Source organism: Capricornis sumatraensis, chromosome 7 (assembly GCF_032405125.1).
Source record: "Capricornis sumatraensis isolate serow.1 chromosome 7, serow.2, whole genome shotgun sequence".
Taxonomy (NCBI): domain Eukaryota; kingdom Metazoa; phylum Chordata; class Mammalia; order Artiodactyla; family Bovidae; genus Capricornis; species Capricornis sumatraensis.
The window spans coordinates 17946737-17970814 of record NC_091075.1 but is presented as its reverse complement, the minus strand read 5'-3'; the positions used below and the strand labels follow the sequence as shown (position 1 = coordinate 17970814).

At 40.2% G+C, this 24078-nt stretch overlaps 1 protein-coding gene and 1 pseudogene across 1 annotated transcript in view; both read right to left on the bottom strand.

The window, feature by feature from the left end:
• The window catches only part of ELOVL6 (ELOVL fatty acid elongase 6), a 139205-nt gene that overhangs the window by 80556 nt on the left and 34571 nt on the right, over positions 1 to 24078 (bottom strand). The window lies entirely within an intron of this gene.
• LOC138082203 (large ribosomal subunit protein eL34-like) lies at positions 6515 to 6974 on the bottom strand (annotated as a pseudogene).

Below are 24078 nucleotides of genomic sequence, written 5' to 3'. Positions count from 1 at the left end.
AAAACAGATATACTCCCTGATCCCTTGGAGACTTTAAAGCTTTTGGGGGGTAATAGACAAGTGAACAGGAAAGTGGAGGAATAGATAATAAGGAAACACCCCAGTAATAGGTGAGGAGAAAATGGAACCCTCCTGCCACTGTTGGTGGGAAGGTAAATTGATACAGCCACTATGGAGAACAGTATGGAAATTTCTTAAAAAAAACAGAACTACCATATGACCCAGCAATCCCACAAATTGGCATATAACCCGAGAAAACCATAACTCAAAAAGACACATGTACCCCAATGTTTACTGAAGCACTATTTACAATAGCCAGAACATGGAAACAATCTGAATGCCCAAGAACAGATGAATAAAGAAGATGTGATACATATGTGCAATGGAATATTACTCAGCCATTAAAAGGAATGAAACTGGGTCATCTGTAGAGATGTAGATGAACCTGGAGTCTGTCATACACAGTGAAGCAAGACAGAAAGAGAAAAACAAATATATTAATGCATATATATAGAATCTAGAAAAATAGTACAGATGAACCTATTAGGAAGGTAGGAATAAAGACATAGACATACAGAACAGACATGGGGAAGGGAAGGGTGGGATAAACTGTGAGATTAGGATTAACGTATATATGTTGCTGCTGCTGCTGCTAAGTCACTTCAGTTGTGTCTGACTCTGTGTGACCCCACAGAGGGCAGCCCACCAGGCTCCCCCGTTCCTGGGATTCTCCTAGCTAGTAGGACCCTCTATACAGCACAGAGGCTCAGCCCCATGCTCTGTGATGACCTAGTTGGGTGGGTGCCATGGAAAGGAGGCTCAAGAGGAAGAGATATATGTAGCTGATCCATTTCATGTTAGAAACTAATACAACATTGTAAAGCAATTATACCCCAATTAAAAAAAGAATAAGGATGCTCTTTAACCCATATGTAGACCGAATGAGTGAGTGAGTGGGAATAGCATGGGCAGAGGGAGAAACCACATTCAAGCAACTATAAGAAATTTAGTGGGCTTGATCTTCAAATTCCAAGAGAAGGTTTTGAGAGTTTTGAGCTGACAGCCCAAGAAATAGGTAGAAGCAAGAGTATGAGGGCTCTTATAGATGATGTTAAAATGTTTCCTTTTAATCCTAAGAGCAACAGGAAGCCACTGAAGACTTTAAATAAATGAAGTCAATAGGCTCTTATTTGTGATATGTAAAGATTGCTCACTGATAAGATGAAGGCAGGACCTTGTCTAAGTCTTGAATGAGTGGCACAGGTTTTAGATAAGGGCAGGTTCTGGAGCTGAGGAAAAGGGAGGAGAGTGCAGTATGGTTTTAGGCAGTCTCCAGTTTGAACATTCCGAGCTGAGGAGTCATTTCATAGGAACAGATCATAAACTTTAATAATGCTCAGTGTTAGGAAGGGTGTATGAGGTTAGTCAAGTGACTTCTGCAAATTATTTTCACTCTACCCATCCATGAGTATAGGGAACCCAGCAAAGTATATTATTTCCTCATGGTTTTGGTGCTTATCATGATCTTGGCTATACAATTACGCTCCTTCCTATAATGTGTCAAACAGTGGATGTGCAATGATGTCAGGACTAAGAAAACATTCACCCATTTTCCTAACCAACAAGGCAGAACTTTTAAAGTTCTAAGCTCATGAAGATCTAATACATAAGTGACTGATTACCAAGATTTTGTTACGAATTTTATAGTCATGTCTCAAAAGTAAAATATACCTTTTTAAAGTACAGGTTTATCTTGCTTTAAACAACAGATTCCCCAGAAAACTGTTTAATTGTACAATTGTTTAATTACATACAATTGTATAAATTATTTTAAACTATTTTGAGAAACTTTGGGGAACTTCCCTACTGAAGAGGAACTGAATGATTACTTGTAAAGATCAAATCTTGTTATTGTAGTATATATTTTTGCAAGTGAGGCACATCTATACTGGATTGCTCCAGCTTCTCGCCAGCTGAGAGGAGAGTGTCCCCAGTGTCATTTCCTGCAAAGTCCCTAATCTCTCAAGAGATGCCCCACCACCAGGGCAAACATTACAGAGAGTGATGTGCTCTGCAGATGGCCTCTGACTGGAACCCTAGTTTCAGCAGGATGCATCCTTAGGGAGGTTGTCTGAGGATGGCCGTATGACTGAGCTGCTGATCACAATGCCTTTCTCCCTGGCTCCCTTCCAGCAAACGGTCTAAGGCTAGTCACGTGATGGAGTTCTGGCAATGACGCAAAAAGTAGAAGTAGCCAGATGGGTTTCTTGCTTAAGCTGACATGCCCCTTCAGAGTTTTGCTCCTGTGCGCTTCTTTCCTGCTTTCCTGCTCTGTCATAGAGCAGATGCCTGGTTGCAGCCACCTTGTAGCCATAGGAGAGAAAGCTGGCAGCACAGAAAGGTGAGACAAGCTGGGTTTTCAGATGGCATCACTGGGCTGCTTTGCCAACTCTGGATTTCTGTTGAATGAAACAAGGAAATCTCTATACTTAATTAAGGTTCTATTTGTTGATTTTTCTGTTTCCAATATACTCTTAATCAGCACCCTGAATTTCTATTCAAACTTCTCTTTGCTACTGATATATATGGAATTCTGTGGCGAGTTGATGACACTGGCTGTTACCTCCAAAACATAAATGTTTATATAGTGACATTTCTAGAGCCTCCCTATAGAAAAAAATGCTGGGCTACCTGATCTACTGTGTTGTTACCAAAAACCAGCAGGGAAACAAAACCCCCAAACTGTCTACATTCTGCCAAGGCATTTTGGCCACAGTTACCTTCACTTAGTTGAGCTTGATTGGTCAAGTATTAAAAATGACTGAGCTCTGAATGCTAAAGCAGAAAAGACACACTGGCCCAAGGATATAACTTTCTAAAAAATCAAGAACCAGATGCTTTATGGATAATTTGGGGCAAATTTAAAGTTATGCAATAGTAAGCACTGTGCAAACCAGCCGAAAGCATTAGCCACCAGGGACTGGATGGTTCTCTTTGCACAAACATGAGCTAAAGTTCACAACAGCTAACGGCTATTGTGCAACCTGTCTGGCAGACTCCAGGATCTTCAGACTAGTTTATAAGCACATGACGATAAGTCTTTATAGGATACCAAACACAGCAAAGTCATCCTTATGCATGTATGTATTTATATTGGCACTTAAAAGGAATAAATGTTGGTAAGTACATATTTCTGTTCATGGAAATAATATGTGAGTTTAAACATCACAAGAGACTTCTCACTCCCACTCATATATAGAAGTTCCGGCTGCACTGTTTTTTAGTTTTCTTTGCATATAATAAAAATTTCAGTTAAGGGAGCTTCCTAAGCATTAATACTATACTATGTGTAGGGGCTGCACCTGGACATTGAACTCAAAATGATGGAACACAAAAAGTGTCTGCCACAGTGATTTTCAAATTCCTATAAGCCATCTGGAGCTATGCCCAGGAATTTGAATTTGCACAGAGAGAAACTGAGTTTCAGAGAGGTGAGACCAAGTGCTTATGTAATTAACAAGAAGAGTCATCTGGCCTGCTTAAATCTAGTTGTGTGGATTATTTCATTTGAACTGTTCAAATTGTTTATTAAACTGATTAGAACTGACCACGGGACTTTCAAATCCCCAGTTCATTTTATGACATAGAGGTCAACTTTTCTTTATGAAATTAAATGGTTTTTTAGAAACAGGATGAGTATTTATAGAATGATCAGCAACAAATCCAAGTTACTACAGTGTACGTGAACTAGTAAAATATAAGCTCAAAGGCACTGGCTGATTTATTTTAAAATATTTGTTAAATACATATATTCATAGAACTATCTGGGGAATCTGTTAAAAAACAAAAACAGAAATTCTGACTCTCTGGGTCCTATGGGGGAGAGGAGAGCCCAACAACATGGATGTTGACAACGGCTAAATGAATCTGACCCAGGAAGGCCTGTGGACCTCCCTTTGAGAAATGCTAATCTATATGCTTCTAGATGCTAGAGATACAAAGCTCAGACTGTTCAGACTAGTGAGAGGCAAAAAGAAACAACAATTTTCCAATGCCTTCAAAGTATTCCGAGAGGAGTGAAGGCATAAAACTGAGTGCACAAGTGAGACTAGGCTCCTTTGTGACATGAACTAGTTTTAAAAGAGTGGAACAGCAAAAGAATGGGAGGAAAGCGCTCAGGCAGAAAGAAGCGCGGCAAGGACAAGCACTGGGCAAGGCTTGTTGGGGACTGAACGAGGAGTTTGGACTCACCGAGACACCCAAGGAGTCGGAAATGAGGAGGGAGAGTTGGGAAGTGGTGTCCCGAATGACTTTTCTATGTGGGACTTGTTTGAACTTTTGAAGGCACAGGAGGTAGCTGAGGGTTGAGGCATGAGGGGCAGAGTTAAATTCAATTTTTAGAAAGCTTGCAGGCCATAGTCACACAGAGGACACCTGGGAGGAATGCAATCTGATGGAGGCAGAGAGGCCAGGGAACTGCAGTTCTCAAGAGAAGAAGCCAGGACTGGTGAAGGCACGTGCATGCCATTTGGGAGATGGTAATGACCAACCTAGATAGCATATTCACAAGCAGAGACATGACTTTGCCAACAAAGGTCCGTCTAGTCAAGGCTATGGTTTTTCCAGTGGTCATGTATGGATGTGAGAGTTGGACTGTGAAGAAAGCTGAGCGCTGAAGAATTGATGCTTTTGAACTGTGGTGTTGCAGAAGACTCTTGAGAGTCCCTTGGACTGCAAGGAGATCCAACCAGTCCATTCTGAAGATCATCCCTGGGTGTTCTTTGGAAGGAATGATGCTAAAGCTGAAACTCCAGTACTTAGGCCACCTCATGAGAACAGTTGACTCATTGGAAAAGACTCTGATGCTGGGAGGGATTGGGGGCAGGAGGAGAAGGGGACGACAGAGGATGAGATGGCTGGTGGCATCACTGATTGGATGGACGTGAGTCTGAGTGAACTCTGGGAGTTGGTGATGGACAGGGAGGCCTGGTGTGCTGCAATTCACGGGGTCACAAAGAGTCGGACACGACTGAGTGACTGAACTGAACTGAACCCACAGTAATCATTCCCTATGTGAACGGAAGTGGATTTAATAGGCGAGGAACAGATAGGTCTTAGCAACTAATATGGCTGTGCTCAGTCACTCGGTCATGTTCAACTCTTTGCAACCCCATGGACTGCAGCCTGCCATGGTATTTTACAGGCAAGAATACTGGAGTGGGTAGCCATTTCCTTTTCCAGGAGATCACTCCAGCCCAGGGATCGAACCTGTGTCTCTAGTGTCTCCTACATTGGCAGGTAAATTTTTTCTTACCACTAGTGCCACTTGGGAAGCCCTTAGCAACTAAGCTAACGTGGAGAGAAAGGCAAAAAGGAGAGGTTAGGTGATGGTTCTTAAGTTTCTGGTTTGTGTGACTTGGTAACTGGTGTTAGTTTTGTGGGTGGGGAGTAAAGAAGTCACATTTTAATATTTACTAATAAAGAGAGTTGATAAGATTGTGTGACTTGCTGGTAGAGATTAAAAGAGACCCATAGGGCGTGGGACTTAGAAATGTCTGGGTTGGTCTGGTATCTATTTGGAAGCCATTCACGTCTGCGTGGTGATGGCTGAAGTCACAAAACTGGATAGATCATCCAGGGGGAATGTCCTGAAAATCAAGGTAGAGCCTAACTGGGAGGGAGGGAGGGAGGGAGGGAGGCAGTGACAGTCTCTCAGTCGTGTCCAACTCTTTGTGACCCTATGGACTGTACCCTGCCAGGCTCCTCTGTCCATGGATTCTCCAGGCAAGAGTACTGGAGTGGGTTGCCATTTCCTTCTCCAACTGGGAGGGAGGTATCACCATTTAAGGGGGAGGTGAAAAGAAAAGAGTAGCAAAGAACAAGAGAGAATCAAAAGGTAAGAAGAAAACCTAGGCGTATCATGGAAAAAAGGTCACAGCAGAGAGGGTCAAGTGTCCCGGAGCAATCAAGACAGATAAGTGCTGATAAAGAGTGTTCCAAGGGCTTGCCTCCTCTGTGCAAGGATCATTCATTTCTTCAAATATTTACTGAAGTCCCTGAGTGCCAGATGCTGGAAAGATAAACCTCAAGGACAGCATCATCCTACTTTGAAAGCATAACAAAAGCACTTCGATTTCCTTACAAATGTTGCACTTTGTAGATGTGAATGGAAATTGGATTCGTATGCAAAGCACTGGGGGAAACTGCAGGTGGGCAGACAGCAAAAAGAGGTGAGGTGACCTGCTTCAGAAGGAAGGAGTCTGAGATGAAAGGGGGGACAGGAAGAAAAGGCACTGCAGCATCACCTCCTCATCCTGAGCTTTTCTCTGTTTAACCCTGACTTAACTCCATCTTAAGGATGTCTGCCTGGGGAGCAAAGTCCTCTGCTGAGAAGTCCTTATTTCCCAAAAGACTCTTGGTATTGCAAGAAGAATAAGATAGGAAAGAGTTAAACTCACCAAATTTAACTGAAATGTTTCTGGACTACATTTTTGAAACCTCATCTCATAGTTATTTAGCACAGTGCCTTAGTTTCGTTCTGTTTTTTTCTTTTAAAATAAAACAAGTCTTTCAGGTTTTTTAATTGCCAAAAAACTTTTTTTTTTTTAAATTTCTGACTCTGTGGTTGTGCCTTCCATACTTTGACCAGGATTTTCTGTTCCTCAGTAAGGAGAGTGAGCCTGACCCAGTCACAGACCCATTTAGCACACATGGGCCCACCACAGGCCCTGCTGATATGTTTTTTCATTTTAGGTAACCTCTCAAGAACTTCGGGTCTCACAGCATGAACTTCTCAGCACACACCACATACAGATTTTGGTGCTTTCCCCAATCCTCTTGGTATAGAAGCAAGTAATTCTACTACCAGGGGTTCAATACTGCCTAGTTTTATTAGAGGTTGTATTTCAGGAGAGCCTGCGATGATGCGTCAAGCTTGGGACCATTATGCTGAATGCCTCTAAACACCATTCCTGGAAGAGCTTCCACTTTTTAAAATGACTCTGCAAACTTGACCTCTAAGCCTCTAAAACAAGTAGTTAGAAACCCTGTTTTTATACCTTTAGAAAATAAGAATGCATACCATCTGTACTTTAGCAAGAGTAAAGCCTGTAATTATTTCAGTAAAGGAAAACGTAGGAAAAGAGGTCTGAAAAAAAAAACCAAAACACCTTATCACAGAAAAATCCAGTCTTCTGGGATTGTCATTTAAAGAGCTGTGGAAATCACATAAACTCAGAATTCTGCTCTTTGCTTCTTCTTGGCTGGAAGCCCGAGGACACAGGTCAAAGTTTGGTAGGGAAAATGGCACCTTTGGAAATTTTAGTCTGGCCTTATATAAAGGTCAAGAAATACAATAAAACTGGTTTCTTTGGTTTCCTTAGAAGACTGGAAATCAAGAGACCTTTGGGGTTAATATAAGTACATTTTAGTTTCTTCCAGCACTAGATTTCAGAGGTTCCTAACTCTGAGCTGGTATTAAATCTACCTTGGTTGAGTATAAACCTGGTACTGCCTGGCTGCCTTTAGTGATTTTGCACTTTATGGCTGCCTCCTCTTAAAAAGTGCACCATTGTGACTAATCTCTTGGGCAGTACGTTGGAAAGTGAAAGTGAAGTCGCTCAGTCGTGTCCAACTCTTTGCGACCCCATGGACTGTAACCCTACAACACTCCTCCGTCCATGGGATTTTCCAGGCAAGAGTACTGGAATGGGTTGCCATTGCCTTCTCCAGAGGATCTTCCCAACCCAGGGATCAAACCTGGGTCTCCCGCATTGTAGGCAGATGCTTTACCATCTGAGCCACCAGGGAAGTCCAGCAGAGGGCAAAGTCATTCTGGAATGGAGCAAATAAACTCACCTTCCACTCCCTGGCAAGGCGGACATTTTCACTGTTGATAATGAACCAAACTTGGGTCTACTTACCCGTGCACAGTACAATGTACCAACACCAGGTTGTTGTGAAGAAAAGGGCAGTTTAGGTAAGGTACCAGACAAGGAGTCCAGGGCAACCAGTGCTCAAAAAGCCTGAGCTCCCCGTGCGTTCCAGCAAAGCACTTCTAAAGGCAAGGTGAGAGAGGGGTGTCCCAGGGCAAGCGATCAGCTCAGGCACAATTCTCTGATTGGTGGATGGTGAGGTAATAGGGCGGCGTCACAGGACTTAATGAGTCTTAGGTGCCAGGAGGTCTTGGGGCTGCATGCTCATGGTCATTAAGTAGTTAATTGCTTTTACTTGGTGGTAATTTTAGCCTCTGATGTGCATCAGGTGGTATTATCTAACCACCTCTGAGAGGAGCTGAAGCAGAGGGTATGGGGGAGGAAGTCTGTCCCAAGAAGGCCCTACAAGGTCCTGCTTGATTACATGAAGAAACATTACCGTTGACCAGGTTTTACAAGTTATTCTGACTATACTGGAGTCACTTAAGCTGATGCTTCTAGTGCTGTGCTTAGTCGCTCAGTTGTGTCTGACTCTTTGCGACCCCATAGACTGTAGCCTGCCAGGCTCCTCTGTCCATGGGGATTCTCTAGGCAAGAGTACTGGAGTGGGCTGCCACGACCTCCTCCAGGGGAACTTCCCAACCCAAGGATCGAATCAGGGTCTCTGGCATTGCAGACAGATTCTTTACCAGCTGAGCTACCAAGGAAGCCCATGCTTCTAGTAAGTCTATCTAAATTTTAAAAGAGTCACTATTAATTGGTTTATCTTACTTATTAATAGAATCTATTTTTTTAACCATATAATAATAAAGCAACCATAAATTCATCTGGCACTTTGCAGTTCACAAAACACTTCTACTAACATTACATAGATTCCTCGGCAACCCACTCTGAGACAAAAACAAATCTGTGGAACTAACACAATTGGCAGTGGGCTCACACATGTCTGGAATTCCCAGGCAATCAGCTGCATGTGTTCCCCTTTTCATTCATTTCAAAATAATAAGATTTTCAGCTTCACTTATACATTATGGCAGGTTTTAATTGTATGTTATCACCTACCTTATTCCTATGAGACCAAATCATTTGCCTTTTACAGGTAAGAAAATGGAGGCTCTTAAAAAAAAAGAAGTTACTAATAAATGAATAAGAAATAGAAGATCTATGATTAGAAAAAGTACAATTGTCTCCTCCATCCCACAGCTTCTGCCAAGTCATTATAAAAATGCGCAGGGAGGTTCTTATCCCTCGCTGCTGGGTTTCTCAAGAATGGTAACCCAGTTTAGTAACACGGCATGCTCTGTAATTTACTACTGACAAAGCTACTACTAGAAGTTTACTAGTAACTTTTAATTTGGTAAAACATGACTAATAAAAAGCAACCCAACACTAACCTCTTCACTACCTCACAGTTGTAAAGCAAGCTAGTTTTATGTTTGCGGATTTGTGCTAATGATAATATATAATGATAATAAACAGATATACAGATCATTAATTTCACAAATATATACTGAACACCTATTCTCTGCCAGACCCTATGTGAAGTGCTGGAATCACAGTAGTGAAAAAAGATGGGCACTGCATTCTGTTGAGTAGAGGAGAAACGTTAATCAACAGATAAAGAAAAATAACCCGGTATGGTGCATTTTGAAAAAAAATGAGAGTACTAGGAGTTGCTTTTTTTTTTTTGGCCACACTTGGAGGCATGCAGGATCTTAGTTTACTGACCAGGGATAGAACTCATGTCTCCTGCAGTGGAAATGCAGTCTTAACCACTGGACTGCCAGAGAGGACCCACAAAAGATTACTGGGAAAGAGAGTGTTTGAGGATGGGAAGCTCTTTTGTGGAGAATGAGAATATTTCAGTAGAGGTGGCACATAAATTGAGATCACAAAAATGAGAAAGAGCTGGTCTTGAGAAGCATGGAAGAATATTCAGGGTAGAAAGAAACACATGCTGAAAAGTCTGAAAACTAGAGTTTCATTTGTGTAATGGACTCAGAAACGGTCATTGTGTGGGTAGGACCAGGCAGTGTTAGGGAAGGACTGAGATAAAGCTGGAGTCCTAAACTGCTTTGTGTGTGCTTAGTCGCTCAATACTGTCTCACTCTGAATGTCGCCTGTCAGGCTTCTCTGTCTTCTAACTGCCTCAAGGCATCGCCTACCCTACTGCTGCTGCTAAGTCGCTTCAGTCGTGTCTGACTCTGTGCAACCCCATAGACGGCAGCCCACCAGGCTCCTCCATCCCTGGGATTCTCTAGGCAAGAACACTGGAGTGGGTTGCCATTTCCCTCTCCAGTGCATGAAAGTGAAAAGTGAAAGGGAAGTCGCTCAGTCGTGTCCGACTCTTAGCGACCCCATGGACTGCAGCCTACCAGGCTTCTCCTACTCTTTTCCAGGCAAGAGTACTGGAGTGGGGTGCCACTGCCTTCTCCAGCCTACCCCACTACTTGCCTTCAACTGACTACACTTAACTGTCCTGTGACTTCCCAGGTGGCGCTAGTGGTAAAGAACCCAGCTGCCAAAGCAGGAGATGTAAGAGATGTGGGTTCAGTCCCTGGATGGGGAAGATTCCCTGGAGGAGGGAACGGCAACCGACTCCAGCATTCCTGCCTGGTGAATCCCATGGACCTAGGAGCCTGGCGGGCTACATCCACAGGGTTGTGAAGAGTTGGACACGACTGAAGCAACTATCACTTTCACTTTCAACTGCCTTGTAATCCAGAAACTATCCCTGATCAAGCAGATAAAGCTAAAAATATAATATTAAAAGACTACCTAGACCAAGGGGACACAAGGTTTCATCTTTTTAATGAAGGTTTACATCAAGTTAAATCATTATAGATACCGATACAGAAACAAGAATGGACAGATACATATCTCTAGGTGTTCTAGAAGAAAAGTAGTATATCTCAAGGTGGGAGGACAGGGAGTCAGATTACAGGGATTTGCTTTTTTGTGTATATTTTTTAAATTAAGGAAATAAACAGCAAAATGAAAACATTCTTTTTGCTTTTAGGAAAGGCTGGTTTTAAGAAGAATTTCAGCTGGCTACATTTTGGAAGCTTAAAGAAAAAAATCAAATTCAAGAATGTTCCCTGGACCTGAGCCTATGCATTTTTATTTAAATAAGAATTGAATGTGCATTTGTATCCCCATAGGGCCCTGGAATGTCAATATTTTACTTTTCAGAGATGGGCAGACAGCATAGGTAATCATGGTGACCTCAGTAACACTTTCCCTTATTTAAATCAGTCTTCTTTCCAAAGTATTTTTGCCGTTAAAGATGACTATCTTTTTTTTGGCTCACAGATATGTTTTTAGAGAATAGCCATGCACATAAAAATTCTTCCTTTTGCTCTGGTGGATCTGGACTTTTTCTTTTATATGTCTACTCTTTTATCTTTTTTTAGAGGCGATGTGGAAGCAAAGAAGAGAATGGCTGTATAGTTGACCGAACTCTTTCTCTTTTTCTTGTTCTTTTTTTTTTTTTTTGGCTGTGTCACTCAGCATGCAGGCTCTTAATTCCCCAACTGGGAACAGAACTCAAGTCTTTGGCAGTGGAAGTGCAGAGTCTTAACCACTGGACCACCACAGTTGGCCCAACTCTTTCTATTAAACAGTGTTTTAACTTGGAATTTTTAAGTGTAAGTGAATTACATCTTAAGTTTGTTTGTTTGTTTGTTTTCTTTTTCAGGTTAACTCTAGCCCCCTTCCTCTTTTTCAGCAATAACAATCTCTTAACAACTGCAACCATCTTACCATGGCTGAACTTTCATAGCGAAGAATCTCAACTTTTCATTGGTTACAAACTGTTTTGTCACATGTAAGTGTCTGACAGGTTTGGTCCTGCCCCTTCCCTTCTGTGGCAGAACACCTTACCTAAATTGCCCTTAAATTAGTCACATTAAGCATTGTTGGGGAAGGTTCGGGATAGTTCTGTCACCCCCATGCGCTTGGTATCCCTCTACTCCAAGCATATGTTAATTATCTGTGACTCCCCTAGTCCCGGGCTGCCATAGATAGGGCTGAACTCACTTGCTCTTTCACTCAGTGAAAGCTTCTCCTTTATTCCCCATGGCACTTTGGAGGTAGGGCTAGCACTGGTCTATAAGTCCCAAACTTGACTTTGCATTCCACAGAAAGGTGGAGAAGTTGGGTCTCCTCCCACTTTTTCTTTTTACAAGAAGATAAGACCAGAGGAAGCCTGTACTGTCTTTATTTCTGCAATTGCAATGATCAGCTGCTTTATGCTCCTCACTTCTAAGTTTTTGTGCACTGAAGTATCAAAGCAGGACTAATCTCAACCACTCCCTCTGCTAAAGAGATTTGTTGATGCTGAGGGTCTAGTTCTTTTTAATGTTTTGGATCACTTTTTGCCTTCAGTTCTGAGCGCTGTTTACTTGTAACCAAGAGACAATATTTTTGTGAATTTTTAAGATCAATGAATACTCAACATTTTGACAATATCTGAATGATAATAAGCATGTTCTTATTGTCCAAGTGCCTTCAGTGACTGCTTGTTAATTGTAACCAAGGATAATATTTCTTAATGTTGAGGTCTTCAATAAGGGTCTTAGATTTAACAACACACAAACAATACCGTGTGTAAAGGGCACCTCTTGGATACAATAAAAACACCACAGTAAACTCTTCCAGGGGAGAGGGCAGTGGCACCCCACTCCAGTACTCTTGCCTGGAAAATCCCATGGACCAGGAGGAGCCTGGTAGGCTGCAGTCCATGAGGTCGCTAAGAGTCAGACATGACTGAGCGACTTCACTTTCACTTTTCACTTTCCTGCATTGGAGAAGGAAATGGCAACCCACTCCAGTGTTCTTGCCTGGAGAATCCCAAGGACGGGGAGCCTGGTGGGCTGCTGTCTATGGGGTTGCACAGAGTCAGACACGACTGAAGCGACTTAGCAGCAGCAGCAAACTCTTCCAGAATGATTAATTTTTCTAATGTTTCTTAGATAACCTTTAATTCTGATCTTAACAACCAACAGGTAAAGGGACATTTAACAACTTATTGAGGGCATATTATATCAATACCCTGCTCTTGGCTCCAAGAAAAAGGCAAAATCTTATGCTGTTTTTCTGCAAGTGGTTTGCTACCAGTTGAATAGCTTACAGTTTAAACTAAACAAAATATTGACTTATATTGTTACCCCAAATGTATAGACTATTAAAATGTTTGTTTTTTTAATGGCTCACAATGACTATTAAAATTTCTCATTCACTCATTCTCATACCTCTTTGTTCTGAAAACACTCAGTCCAGGGGGAAACTGACTCACCTTGAGGTATAAATAAATGAATGATAGTTCTCATGTTTAATTATTGAAAGTTGCATGGTTCTAAGCCCTGGAGCACATTAGAATCATCTAGAGAGCTTTAAAAAATACAGTATTTGAGAACCGCCTCCTAGAGGATCTGATCTGTTTGGGGTAAGAGACATTGGTATCTTTTAAAAACTTCCCAGGTAACTAATATTCAGCTCCAGCACATCTGAAGGATACTGACAATGTACCTGAGGAATACAACAGAAACAGCATTTCCTGAGGCCACCTACTCAGAAAAGGGTCTATCAGATGACCCACAAGGAGGGCAGTAGAAGAAGTGGGAAGTCTGAAGGTGACTGATAATTAACCACATGGAGGGGAGTGGTCCTTATCTGGAGAGTCACTATGATTCTTGCAGAAATATTCAAATTCTACTAGTATGAATTCGTGTTTTATTAATCTAAAAGAACCTTGTGATGCTTTGGAATTTCAGGTAAAATGTTTACAAATATGAGAAAGTCAGCTGGTGTGAGAGACTATACAATAAAGCAGAATGACTACCATATAGATAGCTTAGCCCCACTGTAGTAGCTTCACTTTGCAACTTTCCTGTAAGCTGGTCCTGAGCTTCTGATCATATTCCTTTTGTCCACTTCTGAACTTGCAGAATACCCCTGAATGGCTCACATTTTTTTCAGTGGGAAAGTGTCCTGTAAGCCACAATGGCCACCTGTCCATGTCTGTCCAGTTATTACTATGGTCTCTTTCCAGTTTGTATCAAATGCCAATACCCATCGTGTTCCATAGTCCAGTGGAGCTGGCAGACAACCGAACAGGAAACTTGATTATTTTCTGGTCGCCACTGCAGGACAGTTCTCCCCACTAAAACTAACTGAATGGAAATTTGTTCCTGATCCGAATTTATATAATGGCAGATACCTCATGTCCCATCTTTGAAGTCTTCTTTAAGCTCCAAAGATTAGAGAGGCACTTTGCTTTTTCCTCGCTGGTGGGATGCCTCCTTTTTCATACAGATATCACAAAATGACTGATTCTGAAATGAGCAGCTCTTCTTTCTAGTAGAAATAGAATTTTTCTTATGCATAAGGATACCTCCTGATTAAATTCTATAAAGAGGTATTCCCATTCCCATACTAACAGGTTTAATGTCAATGTATGGCAAAACCCAATACAGTATTGTAAAGTAAAATTAAAGTAAAAAAAAAAATTAAAAAAAATTTTTTTTTTCTTAATCACAAAATAAGTTTTCACATTCCCAGAGTTACTATTTCTACTATGGCAAGTGAGGAATACACTTTTTAGTGGGTTGTGACATAGTATTAGAGCTGGCTATGCTCACTTACCTGATAAGTAGCTGACTCGGTCTGGAGAATTTCATCCCCAGAGTAAGTTATGGTACACAAATAGTTCAAATTGTCAGTTTAACTATTTTCTGCAAATTTCTTGCATGGATGTTGTATTTTTAAAAACTTAGCACTATATGAAAAGTGGTACCACTTAATTCATCACTTGAAGTCACTCAGTCGTGTCCGACTCTGTTACCCCATGGACTATAGCCCACCAGGCTCCTCCATCCATGGAATTTTCTAGGCAAGAATACTGGAGTGGGTTGCCATTTCTTTCTCCAGGGGATCTTCCCGACCCAGGGATCGAACTCGGGTCTCCCGCATTGCGAGCAGACACTTTACCGTCTCATAAGACACACTAAATTGTAGGGGATACTGCTGGAAATTGTCACATGCTCTTCTTGCTATTACCTCTTCTTACTATTTCCCAGGCCTGTGTTTAACAGCATTGGGCCTAGGCTGTAACAGTCAGAAAGGTTTTGATTCCCATGTGTATGTTTTAAGAGTATTAACTGCATTCCTAATTTTACACTCCTCCAGGTAAAAAAATTTTAAAGTCTGTATATTTTTGTTTTTTCTAACAAGTCCTCTGCCATGTATACTGTGAGAATACAGTAGTGCCCCCCATCCCTTACCTGTGCTTTTCCTAAGTTTCAGTTAACTGTGATGAAAATATACAAATATTTGACAAAAATATTAAATAGAAAATCCCAGAAACAGACAATTTAGAAGTTTTAAGTTGTGTGTGCCAGGTTCTTGGCTTGTATAGCTTGATCTAGATTTGTTTTTCATGATTCTCCATAAATATCCAAACATACTGGCAATTTCCATATTATCATATGGCACTACATTGTCTGGCAAAAGGAAATCTCTTACTCATCAATAAGGCAATAAGTCAAGCCAGTTTCTAAAACCAATGATTTCTCAACAATAAGTAAGATTGAGCAAATATTTTCAAAAGTCCTCCAATTTATATTTTACAAAACTAAAAGATGTTTAAAAATCTTCAGGGCTTCACTGGTGGCTCAGTGGTAAAGAAACCACCTGCCAATTCAGGAGACATGGGTTTGATCCCTGATCCAGGAAGATCCCACATGCTGGAGATCAACGAAGTACATGTGCCACTAACATGAGCCTATGCTCTAGAGCCTGGAGACAACTACTGAGCCCCCACGCCACAGCTCCTGAAGCCTGTGTGTCCTAGAGCCCGTGGTCTGCAACAAGAGCGTGTGTGTGTGTTTGTGTGTGTGTGTGTGTATATGATTGTGTCCAACTCTTTAGGACCCTTTGGACTGTAGCTCCTCGGTCCGTGGGATTCTCCAGGCAAGAACACTGGTATGGGTTGCCATGCCCTTCTCCAGGGCATCTTCCCCCTCTAAGGATCGAACCCACGTCTCTTACATCTCCGCATTGGCAGGCAGGTTCTTTACCACTAGTGCTACTTGGAACGCCCCAACAACATAACAAACCACCACAATGAGAAGCCTGCACACCGCAACTAGAGAGTAGCCTGCACAGCAACAAAGACCCAGCACAACCAGAAATAAATAAATACAATGTAACATAATTTTTTTAAAAAGCAGACTACTTAAAGCATCAACTTGACATGATTTAAATGACTTTGGATATCAGTTCACTACATGATCCCTTCAATTCCATAATTTAACCTTATTTGGCAATATATTGATAACTTAAAAAATAAAAATGTATCTTTAAAATGAAACAAATTCTTAGCTAGATTTCTATACCTCTTATTTGCATAAGTTCCACATGAAAGGAGAGGTTTCTAAGTCTTTTAATAGCATTATTATAGTAATGAGTCACCAATGAGACCAGCATTTGGGTGGGAATGATAAGACAGGTGCTTGGTTGTCTCAAAAGATTTACATGTAATTATTTACAGAAAGGTTTTACTAACTAGAGCAATAATGAGGTTTGAAATATTTTCCATTCCTAAGAGCCGGTGCTCTTGGGCCATAAAGAAGTCTAGAATGCAATCTAGCATCCTAATTGAGAGACTTTGGAATGAGTGATCTTGGACTTATTACTTGCTTCTGCCACTTACTAGCTATACAGTTTTTAACAATTTACTTAATTTTGTAGCATCTCAGTTTCTTCATCAGTACTAAAAGGAAATAATTAGTCCTTAGTTGCCTAGGAGTATTGTGAAGATTAACTTAATGAATTCTGATGGCTGTATTTACTAATCAGCTAATAAATATTAATCTTAGAGAAGCTGTAGCAGTCAACAATAAGAAGTCATTACCTAAAACTATCAACATCTCTAAATTCTAAACTGTAATGAAATTCTAGTGGTAAAAAGAGTTTATCTAATACATGTGTCAACTAGAAACTGGCACTTACCAAAGGGATTTGCCATCTGCCTCTGCAATTGAAACCTGTGCAGGCCTTTGACACACCCCAAAGGGAGTTCAGGGTGGAGAGTGAGGCACACACCAGGTAAACTGGTGGAACAGGTCTTTCAGTTCAGTTGCTCAGTCCTGTCCGACTCTTTGTGACCCATGGACTGCAGCACGCCAGGCCTCCCTGTCCATCACCAACTCCCGGAGTTTTTACCCAAACTCATGTCCATTGAGTCAGTGATGCCATCCAACCATCGCATCCTCTGTCATCCCCTTCTCCTCCTGCCTTCAATCTTTCCCGGCATCAGGGTCTTTTCAAGTGAGTCAGCTCTTCACATCAGGTGGCCAAAGTATTGGAGTTTCAGCTTCAACATCAGTCCTTCCAATGAATATTCAGGACTGATTTTCTTTAGGATGGACTGGTTGGATCTCCTTGCAGTCCAAGGGACTCTCAAGAGTCTTCTCCAACACCACAGTTCAAAAGCATCAATCCTTCAGCGCTCAGCTTTCTTTATGGTCCAACTCTCACATCCATACATGACTGCTGGAAAAACCATAGTCTTGACTAGATGGACCAGGTCTTTAGATGGTTAGATATTTTCAGGAACTGATTTCATAATTCAATCCTTGCATCTTCTCATATCTAGAAAAGCAGTAAATTTCTTCATGGTGCCTCATGACTAGCAGAAAACCTTCTGTAAAAGAAGTGCTTCAACTCCCTCTTCAACAGAATCGTGTATTGATATGTTGACCTTCCCCCACTCCCTCTTTGAAGCAGTCTCCTCTCTCAGAGCTCTCTGAGGTGCTGTCTCCCAGGCTGCAGTCCTTATTGTGCCACCAATAAAACTTAACTCGCAACTCTCACGTTGTGCGTCTCTTTTCAGTTCATACATGTTAACAATAAAATGAATATTACATGAGAAGTACTCAATTCTAAACAGTGGACTCCTATTGATTTGGCTCTTGGAACTCCCACACCCTCCAAAAAATATTTTTACAGCTTCATACTGTTTAGATGACTATAAAAAGAAACAGTTTTCCTTAGAGACTACTGCAAGGCCACATTTTACATCATCCCAGTCCCCAAAGTGGACCTTTCTCTTTGCAGATCTTTAACTGAAGACACCATCTAAGAGGAAACTGCTGAGGGGAAAAAAGGAAATCTGTCACAATGGATTCTTTTCAACTGTTTCCCAGGTATTAGTTGACAGCTGCTGCTGCTACTGCTGCTGCTAAGTCGCTTCAGTCGTGTCCGACTCTGTGCGACCCCATAAATGGCAGCCCACCAGGCTCCCCCGTCCCTGGGACTCTCCAGGCAAGAACACTGGAGTGGACTGCATTTCCTTCTCCAATGCATGAAAGTGAAAAGTGAAAGTGAAGTCGCTCAGTCGTGTCTGACTCTTAGCGACCCCATGGACTGCAGCCTACCAGGCTCCTCCGTCCATGGGATTTTCCAGGCAAGAGTACTGGAGTGGGGTGCCATTGCCTTCTCCAGCTGCTACTGTCACATTATTATGGTTATAAAACCTTTACCAGCCTAAGTCTCACCACCCCATTCAGGATCTCCCTTGCCTAGGGAAAAAAAAGCAGGATTCTCTCAAGCACAGAAAAATACAGACAGTGCCTTTCTGCCAGACAGTGATTGATTCCCTGACACCAGCTCTTCAAATTCTGAGTATGTTTGAGCATAAGAAACACCTGGAGATCTTGTTAAAATGCAGATTTTGATTCAGTGGGTCTGGGGTGGGGCCTGATATGCTGTATGTGTAGCAAGCTCCCCAGTGATGCTGCTGGTCCACACACAGAGCCAGGTCCTAAGTAGTGAGTATTGTGACAATCCTAGTGAGGTCACTATAGTGTGTGTGTGTGTGTGTGTGTGTGTGTGTGTGTGTGCGCACACACGCATATGCATGTGTGACCTGGCTAAAAATATTTCAGAAATTTTTAGATGAAGAAGGGAGAAGCACTCGCTGCACTGTCCTAGAAACCTTATTTCAAGATGAACACTTGGTTCTTCCAAAATTTGCTTTTTCAAATTGGTAAAGACAGTTTTTTCTCTCACAGTGAGGCTCTGAAACCTAGGTGACCCCTCCATAACTAAAGACAATGGCCTGTGAGAGAGCAGAGAGGACACAGTAGTTAATGAACTACTTCTCTGACATACCATGGTCACTTTCTAATGTCATGATCAGCCTGGCAGGTACTGACAGACACGAACAAAACTACAGACAGAATATACGTGAGGGCAGTTTCCTGATGTCATGGATAATATTTTTCAAATTTATTAATAACAATAGTAAACTATAACTTTGGCAACTTTGTGAAAATGATACCATTCTGTACAAAGTAAATGTCTAGTGTCACTTTTGAGACCTTATTTAAGGCCATACTTAATCTCTTACCCCCAATTTTTTTTCTTAATCTTTTAAACAGAATGACAGCATTAACCACCTACCTATCTTTCTTGAATGCTTTAAACCTTAAGAGACAGTAGGATAAGTTCATAGATAGTTATTAGACAGTGAGGTGAAGTTTAATTGATAGAGGAACAAAATGAGAAATATCCTAAGGGTGGCAATTTTGAAGAAGCTCATTTGAAAAACAAAAAAACTTATTTGATGATATTGAAATCCAGTAGAGTAGTTACATGAATGGTGCCATATAAGGGAAATAAAGTATAAGAAAATGCTTAAGATTCATAAGCTGCTGACATATTTTATTCTCCATGTAAATCTTAAAAGAAGACAGATTTTTTTTGTTTCAAAAATTAAACCTTTAAATCTTTTGTTCCCATGTAAAAAAGTGAAAAGTATTATAATCTAGAAAATTTTATTTAAACAAAACTAACAGATCTTTGTTTAAAATGGGATTCACTGAACTTTGCAGTGCCATTCCTGAAATAACTCTAGAGATGGAATAATGGGCTGTTTCTTATTTTGTAGTTTCTTAATGCAAAGTAAGCAGCTTTACAGAGCTTAGCTGTCTCCACTGACCTAACAGCATTCTTTACCTCATTTGCAATGAAACAGAAATAGTTTTCTCTCGAAAGGCAATTTTATGCCAAGGCATAGACTTTGTCTATTAAAAATTAAATTTCCTCTTTTGTTTAGAAAAGTTTAGAAATGTTAAAAGTCCCAGGTATTGTGTTGTCAATACTAATTTCTTAGTGTCTTCCTAATTGCCTCTCTCCAGTAATATTTTAAGGCTATCTCTGTCATTGGACCCAAACTCTGCCTGAATTTCTTATCAGCTGCCACCTTTTGTCTTGTACACCACTGAGTAGAGGAGGGGGGTGGTGTGCATGGAAATGAAACAGGAAAGGCAATGTAATGGCCAAGACAGAGACTCCTGGGATGCTGTTCTCCAACTGTGAAACTCTCTTTCTTATTTGTAATTACCTTGGAGAAGAAATGCTATTCTGGCTGCTGTAAGGCCAAAAATGTGATAGAAGCAGAAACAACAAAAGCCTTTCAGAAAGACAGCGCTGAGTCAAAATCCTACCCTTTTGAGTTACTAATTCTGTGATGGAGCCCCAGCTTTTTCATCTGTAAAATGGAGAGAATCTCTTCCCTGTAGCAATATTCTGAGAATTAAATAAGTAATACAGTTTAAGCAGGACAGGCAATTAATTTACTTTATTAACCCCAACAAATTGTAGCAAATTTTGGGCACAACTAGTAACACATTTTTTAAATTCCTTGAAAATATAATGTTAACATATATATTGAACACGTTTACACAGACAAAAACTAACTTTTACTTCTTAGAAGTTTTCAGATGATAAATCATTATAATTGCATGTTTGGAACCAAATCCTAAGCCTAATACATACTAATGACTTTGGGGTTTTAGAAATCCTCTTACAATTAAGTCACACATATTTATTAGTGTGTTAACATATTTATTAGTATTTATATATCATTTAAAACATTATTTAAAAATATAGGCACCAAAAATGATTAGCCCCGGGACCTGAGGGAATAGAAAACTTTCCTATCTTTAGCAAAAAATTTTGTTTATAATAATGGAAAAAAGAAAACAAGAAAGATAACTATAAAATCTATTGAAAGTATTTAAATGCATTTTATTTCATATCAGATTATATATAACAAAATCAAAATTTTAAAACTTGTTTAAGTATCAAGATTTAACTACTTTATAGGCATTTGCTGGAGTATTTATTTTTACTCTAACACAATTTCAGTTTTTTCAGAGAGTAAGAAAAAGAGACTCATGTTGTCCTGGTTCATATACTCATATCTAGAGGCATGGCAGAATGGCTACGTTTTCTAGGTAGATTTTAAATAATCAGAATTACTTGGGCAGATAAACAGACCTCATGTCTCTAACATCTTCCTACAGACATGTTCTCCTCATCTCCTAGTAAGATGTTAAACCTGATCTCTACCTCCAAAGATGCTAAGGTGACTTTGCATGGTGACTGCAAAATCTTTCTAGGTGATTACAATGTGGGAAGTGCAAGTCATGTGAAGAACCAACTATGCTAAATAATAAGAATGGCTACAAGGCAGTGCAGGAATAGTAAAGCACAGGAGTGTTAAAAAAGACACGAACAAATGTTCTCTTAAGAATAGTGCCTTAGTGGGCATACCTCCAAATATGCCTGCTGTCTTCTCTTTAAATATCTGTAGAAAAAGATCAAAAAAAAAAAATAAATAAATAAGGATAGAACAAGAAGAGGTAGACAAAAGAAAACCAGAATCTACTGGAAAAGGAGGATTTCATCAGAGCCACCTTGAAAATGCAAGAGATGGGTAGTTGTTACTGACCCTGCCACATTTGGTGAAATCTGAATATTTGGGAAGTTCAGATGCTTTCAAGAGTGGGAGGCGTGTCAGGAAAGAGGATTAGGTAACAAGTGACCTGAAATTAGGATGGGATTCTCCCTAAAGGAGAGAACTATACAGAGGGTGTAATGAAAGGAAGGGTTTTTCTAAGATACTTCCTTGCCTGTGCTGTCTAAAATCTTACTAATGTTCATGAACAGAAATGAAAGGGCTCCATGTATGCTGAATTACATACTTCTTTTTCAGGAAAGGAAGGACAGGAGAATTGAATTAGTTTCTCTAAGCAGTTAGTTTTGTACTTTCTTGGTTAGTTAAATAAAAATTTGATTAATAAATGTCTGCCTTTACAAAATGTATCAAGACTCAGCATCTACACCCAAGCACAAAATTATTCCTCAAAAAACTCTTTCAGATGGTAGCCTGTGGCTGGATATTTGTGGTTACAGGAAGCCACAGCCAAACTGGCAAAAGATGCTGTTTCCTCACTCACTCGACTGATCTGTATCAACCTATGCAACTGGCTAATCATCATCATTTGGACCCGTTTTTCAAGACTTGGACAGGGGGAGAGTCCAAGAGCATAAGGCCAGGCCCCGCGGGGTTTCCTTGCAGCAAGGCCAGAGCCCAGGATTAGTGAGAGGTTTGTGAGAGAAAGTCTCAGACACTTCATCTATCCTAATATCAACCTCACTTTTTCCCTCCATAATTTACTGCTAACTGAAGCATAACAGGAACATCTGTACACAGTGACTGACCGTTGTTCAGATGGTCCCTAAGTTAAGTAACAATTTGGAATATGCAATGTGAAGCAAAGAGAGCCAGATGTCAAATAATACTACACAGTATTGGGGAGGGAGGTCCTGACCGAATAATCTGTAATATAGTTCTTAAAGATAGTTTATCTTTAGAAAGAAAACCAACAGCAATTCAATAAACACTTACCGAGTACTAACTCCCTCAAAGAATTATGTATCTGCCATGGAAGATATAAAAACACCTTCATGAGTTACACATGTTGAATTAGCCATTAGGCTAAATGACACTTTTTGTCATTGCATGCTAAGTTGCTTCAGTCCTGTCCGACTCTTTGCAGCCTTATTGTATCATTATACAGAGTAAATTTTTTAAAGGAAAAGAAGTAAGAAATATGTTCATGACGCTAAAAAGTGAACCAGAGATCAGTGCTTAGTATTTTGACATCTAATCACAAATTCTTTTCTAGGAAAAGGAAGGATTAAACAAATACATATAAATAGTAACCAAATACTCAGTTACTTTATATTTAAATACAAAGGTAATCCAAAATTCATGGATATAATACACTGAAAAATAAGTTTGCCAAATCAGTCAATTATGCTTTCATACACAGCTTAAGAAACTTATTACATTTTTTTCTTGTACTTATTTACAGTTTACTGAATTTATTAACGTGAATGTTATTTTTAAAATATCCAATCATAGTATACATCTCTATATTACTTTATATTATATAAGGGTGCATTTTCCCATGACACTACATATTCATCCATCGCCACAGAAATAGAGAAAGGACTCCACAGTGACCATTGTATAGAGGGCCCATAATTTAAGTAGTCCCATTTTGAATATCACAACAAATTTTAAGCCAAACATGATGCAATTTATTTTGTGCCACCTATGGAATCAATCTGCACATTTTCTTCAATTGTGATCTGTTTACTGAGACAGAAACACAGCTTTGATGAAGGGAAACTCACTCTCATTAACATCTTTCTGGACCCCTGGCACAAGAAGCAGGGCAAAACGGAACAGCCATTCTCCAGCTGGTAACCAAGAAAGCTGGATAGTACACTAAGTTAAACAACTAGTCATGACGCACAAAATCTTAGCCTCAGCTCTCATGTCAAACTTGCTTTGCACAGTCGCTTTATTTTCTCTATTCTATTCACAACAGACTTACAAAAACTTTGTAAGTTTTTCCATAGTTTGTCTGTAAAACAGAGGTAATAGTGTACCTGCCCAGGATGACGGTAGTGTTGGTAATACTGAACACTATTTCAAAATCATTTTCCTTTATTCATTTAGCCAGCAAACTTTCATGGAGTGCCTACCACATGCCAAGGAATCAGAGCACACCCAGGGGAGCAAGACAGGCAAATCCTCCACTGTCATGGGATTTATAATACAGGGGGACTGTCAGTCAATAATATATATGAAGGCAATTTCAAAAATTGATGATTACTTTGCTTAATCATGAAAAAGATAAATGTTTTTCAATTTAAGTAGGTGAGATTAAAATTTTTACCATAAAAATAAGAAATGCCCAGGGTTAGGGAAAAAAGAGAA